This window comes from Pogoniulus pusillus, chromosome 29 (genome assembly GCF_015220805.1).
Source record: "Pogoniulus pusillus isolate bPogPus1 chromosome 29, bPogPus1.pri, whole genome shotgun sequence".
NCBI classification, from domain to species: Eukaryota; Metazoa; Chordata; class Aves; order Piciformes; family Lybiidae; genus Pogoniulus; species Pogoniulus pusillus.
Genome location: NC_087292.1, coordinates 16427998 through 16437057, shown reverse-complemented (window position 1 = coordinate 16437057; position 9060 = coordinate 16427998). Strand labels below are relative to the sequence as shown.

The following is a 9060-nucleotide window of genomic DNA, read 5'->3' as shown; positions in this document are numbered from 1 at the left end:
TCTCTGCTGCTTTCTCAGCTTTTTCCTGAACCCAACCCTCTCTTTTTTATGCCTCCTCTGGGATTTTGGTCCCCATGATTCATTGCCTGCTCCCTGCATTGCTGCACCAACCCTGAGCTTCCATTCCTGCCTTGACTGCTGGACCTGAGACCAGCCCCAGCAGCCTGGCAGTGCCTCCCCATTGCACACCTTGGGCAGGTCCTGCTCCATCCTGCCTTTTCCTGGAGAAGGCAGAGCCAGAGCTGCCCAGCTCGAGGTGTAGCCTCTCCCAGCACCTGCAGCTGCATCCCTTCACCCTGCTCCTGCATCTCTGGCCTCCAAGGCTGTGTTGTGGGGAGGGGAGCAGAGCTGCCCCACAGATGTGGGCTCCCAGTCATGCCAGCCCCACAAGTAGGGTGGGGACACCCTGGCCCTAAGATCCCCTACCCTGGGCATTCCTTGGGCATAGGCAGGGCTGAGACCTGCCTGAGGAGCTGGGGAGATCCAGACCAGGACTAACAAAGCTTAAACCCTCTCAGCTTTCCCTGCCCAAGCTGAGGTTGGCAGGCAGCTGCCGCTGGGTGGGTTTGGGTTAATCTGCAGGGAAATCTTCACACCTCCCTTTGCTCTTTCCCTGCCAGCCCCTGCGGCTGCCAGCCCCTCACCTTGGCGGGGGCAGCTGCCCAGCTGCTGCCAGCTACGGGCTTGGGTTTTTTTTCCAACCTTTCTCTCCCTCCCTTCCTCCCCCACCCATGCAGTCCCCTCTGCTCCTCCTCTGCTCACCCTCAGGGCCACCTTTCCTTTCTGCACACATTTATTGCTGCCGCAGCAGGGAGGCAGCTCAGGGAGAGAAGGGAGGATGGAGAGATGCTGTTGGTACCGGTGCCAGCTGGGATTTGACTCTCCCTCCCAACCTCCAACAAGGGCAGTTAGATGAGGAGAGAAGCTCCCAGCCTGGCACACGGCTGAGCAAGGCCCACGGCCCTGCCTGGGGCTGGAGATGTCTCCCCTTGAGGACAGGGTTAAGGCAGCAGCCAGGTTGGCTCCTCTGCCTGCGCGGGGTGAGAGGGGGTAGAGCCTGCATCCGTGCAGATGGGAGCGTGTTTGTTCTTACCAGAGGCTCTGATGGCTTTATCTGATCACAGGTTTTCCTCAGGAAGGAAGGGTGAGTCTGAGTCACTCCAAAAATGGGGGCCCTTCATCTCTGGGTATGACTGGTAGAGGGGGGAAACCTTGGGTACGAGCAGAGACCTGCCCCCCGTTGCGCTGGGTGGGCACCGCCGCGGCCGCCGATCGGCTGCGGATCCGCCAGCAGTTAGCGGCGAAAGGTGCGAGAGAGAGAAGCTGTGGCCTGGGGGAGGGGGCCAGGAAGCACCCAGGACCTGATGCCACGAAGCTAATTTACTGTGTCCACGGTGTGCGAGGAGGGGAGCTGCTGACACCCTGCCCCTGGTGCAGAAACCACCAGCAGAGGCAAATTGAAAGCCAGAGATAAGAATCTAGCAGCGATTGATAAATTCAACAGAGAGGCAGGTTCATGCCCTGCCAGAAGAAAACCCAGCTAATTAAACTCCCTTGCTCTGCTCAAGCCTTGGGTGAGGGGCTGCAGGAGCCAGCTGGTGTCAGCTCATCTCTTCTGGGGGCACAGGGGTGCTAGAGGGGGAGGGGAGCACCACCTCCCCAGGAGGTGGGAGATGGGATGGAAACAGCTCCAGCTCCTCTCAACCCAGGGGGGTGGGAGATGGGATGGAAACAGCTCCAGCTCCTCTCAACCCAGGGGGGTGGGAGATGCACCCCAGCATCTTTCCTGGTTGTCATCCTCCCAGGAGGTGGGAGATGGGACGGAAACAGCTCCAGCTCCTTTCAACCCTGGGAGGTGGGAGATACACCCCAGCATCCTTCCTGGCTGTCATCTTCCCAGGAGGTGGGAGATGGGGTGGAAACATCTCTAACTCCTTTCAACCCAGGGAGGTGGGAGATGGGATGGAAACAGCTCCAGCTCCTTTCAACCCAGGGAGGTAGGAGATGGGATGGAAAGAGCTCCAGCTCCTTTCAGCCCAGGGAGGTGGGAGATGGGATGGAAAGAGCTCCAGCTCCTCTCAACCCAGGGAGGTGGGAGATGGGATGGAAACAGCTCCAGCTCCTTTCAACCCAGGGAGGTGGGAGATGGGATGGAAACAGCTCCAGCTCCTTTCAACCCAGGGAGGTGGGAGATGGGATGGAAACAGCTCCAGCTCCTTTCAACCCAGGGAGGTGGGAGATGGGATGGAAAGAGCTCCATCTCCTATCAACCCAGGGAGGTGGGAGATGGGATGGAAACAGCTCCAGCTCCTTTCAACCCAGGGAGGTGGGAGATGGGATGGAAACAGCTCCAGCTCCTCTCAACCCAGGGGGGTGGGAGATGCACCCCAGCATCTTTCCTGGTTGTCATCCTCCCAGGAGGTGGGAGATGGGATGGAAACAGCTCCAGCTCCTCTCAACCCAGGGAGGTGGGAGATGCACCCCAGCATCTTTCCTGGCTGTCATCTTCCCAGGAGGTGGGAGATGGGATGGAAACAGCTCCAGCTCCTTTCAACCCAGAGGGGTGGGAGATGCACCCCAGCATCCTTCCTGGCTGCCTCTGTGGGCTCAGCACACGAATGAATTTTCCATCAGGCGCCCTCAGAAGACTCACTCTGCATTTTGTGGAAGCCATGGGGAGAGGCTTTTCAAAGCCAAGGCTGCAGCGAGGGGAGCGGAGCCAGCGATGCTGAGCTGCTGGATGCACACAGAGCAGGGCCCCTGGGGTCCAGAATTAATAGGACAGAGCTGGGGCTGCTCCCTGCATGTTTTATTTATGGGAATCAGGCCAGTGAAGTTCCCTCAGCTCACTGAAATAGTCACAGTGCCTCTGCTTTGTGCTGCCCACGGCCCTGACCTTGATAAATGGGTCAGTGCCCGGCCCCTGCCCCCCCCAGCCTGTGCTCCCAGCAGGATGCTCACCCCATGGGAACTGCCCAGGCACCTTCCTCCCCACCCCTAAAATGTGGCCTCCATGACCCTGAGCACCTCTCCTGGGTGTCCCACCGCAGGCTGCCAGCTCTGCCCACGCTGGGACACCCATGGGAACTCCACCAGAAATCCCCCAGAGGCCAAGTGGGTGGCGGGCACCCCCTGCTCCCCCTCCCCAGAGCAGCACACACCCGTGGCCGGGTCCCAGCACCACGCTGGTGCTTGCCTCTCGCACCAAACTGAGCTCCCGGCTGGCGCTGGGGACCCTGAAACAGGAACCAAAAGCCAGGCTCTGCCTGCTTCCTTTCGTGGTGTTCTGACCTCTGCTTTTTACCCATTTGCCAATGCCAGGCCCAGCCTTGCCATGCTCACCCCCACCGTGGCATCTCCACTGGTCCCACTCAGCAGCCCTGAGGCCACCAAAGCATCCCCATGGTGGTACCCGGAGCGGAGGGATGCTGCTGCCAGCTCAGATCCTGCCAGGGCCAACCCAAGCCTCTTGCCTTGATTGATCCAGAGGAACTGCAGGTTTGCATCCTGGGAGTGGGGCAGCAGGAAGGGTGCTGAGCCAGGCAGAGCCCTGCTGCAGGCAGCTCAGAACCCTGCCCGTGGCTGGGGGCCTCATCCTGACTGTACCAACAGAAAGCACCCAGAAGGTCCAGGGCAGGGAGTGTCCTACTGCTGAGGCTGCACCTTTAATCCTGGGGTCAGTTTTGGGCTCCTCACTCCATGAAGACCACTGTGGGGCTGGAGCAGGCCTAGAGAAGGGGAAAGAATTTGGGGAAGGGTCTGGAGAGCAGGGCTGGGAAGGAGCAGCTGAGGGAGCTGAGGGTGTGCAGCCTGGAGAAGAGGAGGCTGAGGGGAGAGCTGATTGCTCTCTGCAGCTCCCCGAGAGGATGCTGGAGCCAGGGTGGGGGTTGGGCTCTGCTCCCAAGGAACAAGAGACAGGATAAGAGGAAGAAGCCTCAGGTTGCCCCGGGGGAGGTTTAGGTTGGGCATGAGGAACAATTTCTCCCCCTGAGGGTTGTTAATGCCCGGCCCAGGCTGCCCAGGGCAGTGATGCAGTCCCCACGCCTGGAGGGGTTTCAGAGCTGCCGTTCAGGGCAGCAGCAGTTTCCTCTTTGCCTCCACCCAAGAAAATGACCTAACCCACAGGATGCTCTCCGGGCAGGTGGGTGCAGGCTTCTCGCCATGCCTGCGGCCCCTCCCTGCTCCCGCAGCATCCCAGGCGGCACTGGGACAGATCCAAGGCTCCGCCGCAGCACCAAACGGCTCCAGCGCCTGGAAGCTCCTGCGGGTGTCTGTGCTTGGTGGCCGTGGAGCAAAGTGACTTTCCCAGGGCTGCTGGCGAGGAGCTGGGAGCAGCAGGGTTCCTCTCCCCACCCTCCAGCCCCGGCACAGCATCTCCCTCCTCTCTTCCTTCCCTTGCCGATAATTATGGGATTGATTCTCCCTCAGCCTTCGCCGTTCCCGGGGACTCCTGCGGGCCAAGAGCTGGGAGGAAGATGTGAGGCTGTGAGCCCCACACCCACGGCAGCTCCCACCACGGGAAATGACCACGAGTGGCCCCGGGAGCAGGGAACCAGGGAGGAGTTTCCCAAAAATCCCATGGCTGGGAGAGGCCCAGGCCAAGGGGCGGCGATGCCCTTTGCTGGTGCAGGAAATCCTCCCCCGGCTCCTGCAGCCCAGGAGCTCCATGGAGCATCTCAGCAGCTCCAGGAGCTGCCCTCCCCAGGCTCCTGCAGCCCAGGAGCTCCAGGAGCTGCCCTCCCCAGGCTCCTGCAGCCCAGGAGGTCCATGGAGCATCTCAGCAGTTCCAGGAGCTGCCCTCCCCAGGCTCCTGCAGCCCAGGAGCTCCATGGAGCATCCCAGCAGCTCCAGGAGCTGCCCTCCCCAGGCTCCTGCAGCCCAGGAGCTCCATGGAGCATCTCAGCAGCTCCAGGAGCTGCCCTCCCCCAGCTCCTGCAGCCCAGGAGCTCCATGGAGCATCCCAGCAGCTCCAGGAGCTGCCCTCCCCAGGCTCCTCAGCCCAGGTGCTCCATGGAGCATCCCAGCAGCTCCAGGAGCTGCCCTCCCCAGGCTCCTGCAGCCCAGGAGCTCCATGGAGCATCTCAGCAGCTCCAGGAGCTGCCCTCCCCAGGCTCCTCAGCCCAGGGCAGCAGGCAGAAGGTCCCACAGCAGCTGGAGGACCCTGCACACCCACCCGGTGCTTGCTTGCTGGGAACCGAGGGCAGCTCCCTGCTCTGTCGGGCCCCAGGGAGGGTTTGGGGGTGAGGACAGGGCCATGTGGAGCCTGTCAAGGACCTTCTCATGGCTGCTGCCAGCCAAGGCTGACAAAAGGCTGTGGCCACCCTTCCTGAGCCTGCAAACCCACGGCCCCACCCTGGCCCTGACCGTGGTTGCTGCAGGTCCTTCATGGCTCCTGTGCAGCACCAGCACCCCTAGAGCTCGGCTTGTGAGGTGGCTGAGACTGGGGGTGGGATGACCTTAGGCCACCTTGGGCTCCCAGGAGCTTGTGAGGTCTGCTCTGCCCACAGAATCCCAGAGTTGCCTGGGATGGAAAAGACCTTTAAGGTCATGGAGTCCAACCACCCATCATTGCCCACAGCCAGGATCTGCCTCCAGACTCATCCTGCCATGTGCATGGTGCTCTGGAACAGAGCCCCTCAGCATGGCATCCCACCCAGGGCACACATGGATGTGACCTTGGCCCTGCCACCTGCCTGGAGATCCCTCCCTGCAGGCCCTTGGTGGGATAAGGATGCCAAAGCTCTGCCACAGCCTCTCTCAGTTCCCTCCAGAGCTCAATCACCTCCATCCCCCAAACCTCTGCAGTGTGGCACATCCAGGAGCAGGCACTGCTGCTGCTGCAGCTCTGCTGGGCCTGGGGACAAGGAGAGGTTTGGGCTTGTGAAGACAATCTGGGGATGAGCAGAGGGTTTGGGGATGAGCAGAGGGTTTGGGGATGAGCAGAGGGTTTGGGGATGAACAGAAGGTTTGGGGATGAACAGAGGGTTTGGGGATGAGCAGAGGGTTTGGGGAGGAGCAGAGGGTTTGGGGATGAGCAGAGGGTTTGGGGATGAGCAGAGGGTTTGGGGAGGAGCAGAGGGTTTGGGGAGGAGCAGAGGGTTTGGGGATGAACAGAAGGTTTGGGGATGAACAGAGGGTTTGGGGATGAGCAGAGGGTTTGGGGATGAGCAGAGGGTTTGGGGAGGAGCAGAGGGTTTGGGGATGAGCAGAAGGTTTGGAGATGAGCAGAGGGTTTGGGGATGAACAGAAGGTTTGGAGATGAGCAGAGGGTTTGGGGAGGAGCAGAGGGTTTGGGGATGAGCAGAGGGTTTGGGGAGGAGCAGAGGGTTTGGGGAGGAGCAGAGGGTTTGGGGATGAACAGAAGGTTTGGAGATGAGCAGAGGGTTTGGGGATGAACAGAAGGTTTGGGGATGAGCAGAGGGTTTGGGGAGGAGCAGAAGATTTATCTCCAGCCCCAGCAACACCTCCGACTCTGCTGGTGCCAGATTTCCTTGGCAGCATCAGCAAAGTGCCCTATGAAATAAGGATCTGTTGGGCCCGGGGCGGGGGGGTCTCGGATGTGGGCAGGGAGGGACAGAGCCTTTGTGATCTGAAGTGTCTCCACCTCTTCCCTCCACAGCCTCACTCCTCCCAGCTCCCTCCAGCTCCACCTCCAGCTCAGTCCCGCCGCGCAGGTGGAATATCCCCATTTGGCATCATCCTCCAGAGAGGCTCAGTGTGTGGTACCTGGCAGCAGGAATTTCCTGAAGCCTACAGAGAAAGAAAAAAAAGGTTAAGAATGAATTAATTCAATCCATATCAGGAGCTCTGTTAGAGTATGGAAGTTATTTACTGCAGGAGGAATTTGCCAGGGCTAATAAACCTGCAGCGACCTTCCCTCATCCTCTCCTGATGGCTGCTGGGGTAATTAGCTGTTGGTTACTGCCAGCGGTGACATCTTTGCTTGGGAACAGCCTGGCAGGGCTCAGGTCACTTCCCCTGGCCCCTGCTGTGGGGCTTTGCCCTTCTACAGCCCAGGGAGAGGTTTGCAGCCCTGCAAGCTGCAGATAAGAAGGGTTTTGTTCTTGGAAGAGAACAGGCCTGGAAGCACTGCAGAGATGTCCTGGTCAATGTCTTCATTGATGGTCTGGAGCAGGGGATTGAGGCCAGCAGCAGTAAGTTTGCAGATGACACCAAGCTAGGAGCAGCTGTGGAGCTGTTGGAGGGGAGGAGAGCCCTGCAGAGGGACCTGGCCAGGCTGCATGGGTGGGCAGAGGCCAAGGGGATGAGATTGAACAAGGCCAAGGGCAGGGTTCTACACTTTGGCCACAACAGCCCCAAGCAGCACTACAGGCTGGGGCCAGAGTGTCTGAGAGCAGCCAGGCAGAGAGGGAGCTGGGGGTGGTGGGAGAGAGGAGCTGAAGAGGAGGCAGCAGTGCCCAGGTGGGCAGCAGAGCCAATGGCATCCTGGGCTGGCTCAGGAGCAGTGTGGGCAGCAGGACAAGGGAGGTTCTTCTGCCCCTGTGCTCAGCACTGCTCAGGCCACACCTGGAGTGCTGTGTCCAGTTCTGGGCTCCTCCATTGCAGAGAGATGTTGAGGTGCTGGAAGGTGTTTGGAGCAGGGCAGCAAGGCTGGGGAGGGGTCTGGAGCACAGCCCTGTGAGGAGAGGCTGAGGGAGCTGGGGGGGTGCAGCCTGCAGCAGAGGAGGCTCAGGGCAGAGCTCATTGCTGCCTGCAGCTGCCTGCAGGGAGGCTGTAGCCAGGTGGGGTTGGGCTCTGCTGCCAGGCAGCAAGCAGCAGAAGAAGGGGGCACAGCCTCAAGTTGTGCCAGGGCAGGTTCAGGCTGGATGTGAGGAGGAAGCTGTTGTCAGAGAGAGTGATTGGCACTGGAATGAGCTGCCCAGGGAGGTGGTGGAGTGGCCGTGGCTGGAGGTGTTGAAGCCAAGCCTGGCTGGGGCACTTAGTGCCATGGTGTGGTTGGTTGGGCAGGGCTGGGTGCTAGGTTGTGCTGGCTGAGCTTGGAGCTCTCTTCCAGCCTGGCTGATTCTCTGATTCTCTGATGTGTCTCCACAGAAGGGATTTCTCCTTCTCTGCCCCAGCCTGGGGTTGCCTCCTTCCCCACTGCCCCCTCAAGGACTTGAGAGGTGTTATTTGTGTCCTCCAGCAGCAGTCAGGGGGGGCTGAGCGGTGAAATCAATAACAAAAATGATGCTCAGCTCCTCTCTGGAGCTTTACATCTTCAATGCCCTTTACTGGCATGAAGTCATTAAGAGGGAGGATGGAATTCCTGGTCACACAGGTCCCAGGGATGCAGATCTTGGGGGTGATGGACCAGAACATCTTGTAATAAGAAATGGCTGCTGCCGGTGGCCTTGCACGCAGGAGGGCCCTGAGGAGCTGGCGAGAGCAGATGGAGAAGGGAGGGCTCTGGTGAAACCCTGCCCAGGGCAGGCTGGCAGCTTCCTGGCAGCAGAGCTGCTTCCCATCCCCGTGGCAGCTGATGGGTCAGGATTGGGAAGCTGAGTCCTGTGCTCCACACAGTCCCCCCCTGCATTCAGGTTTGGGCTCCCCAGTCGAAGAGGGACAGGGGTCTGCTGGAGACGGTCCAAGGGAGGGCTGTGAGGATGATGAGGGGACTGAACACTGCCTGGTGAGGAGAGGCTGAGGGCCCTGGGGCTGCTGAGTCTGGAGAAGAGTAGACTGAGAGGGGATTTAATCAATGTTTCTCAGTATCTGAGGGCTGGGGGTCAGGAGGGGGGGACAGGCTCTGCTCACTGCTGCCTGGGATAGGACAAGCAGCAGTGGATGGAAGCTGCAGCACAGGAGGTTGCAGCTCAACACAAGGGGAACTTCTTGCCTGGAAGGGTCACAGAGCCCTGGCACAGGCTGCCCGGAGAGGCTGTGGAGTCTCCTCCTCTGGAGCCTTTCCAGCCCTGTCTGGATGTGTTCCTGTGTGCCCTGAGCTCGATTGTGTGGTCCTGCTCTGGCAGGGGGGTTGGACTCCATGATCTCTTTGGGTCCCTTCCAACCCCTGACATCCTGTGAGCCTGTGATCCCCTCCCCGGGGGTCTCCCAGTGCAG

The 9060-nt window shown here is 60.2% G+C and overlaps 1 long non-coding RNA gene across 1 annotated transcript; it reads left to right on the top strand.

Moving 5' to 3' along the window:
- Positions 1-1081: 1081 nt before the first annotated feature.
- Positions 1082-6752, top strand: LOC135188092 (uncharacterized). Its single transcript, XR_010307560.1, has 3 exons — positions 1082-1144; positions 3322-3498; positions 6620-6752. It is a non-coding gene; the product is annotated as an uncharacterized LOC135188092 (long non-coding RNA).
- The last annotated feature ends 2308 nt before the right edge of the window (positions 6753-9060 follow it).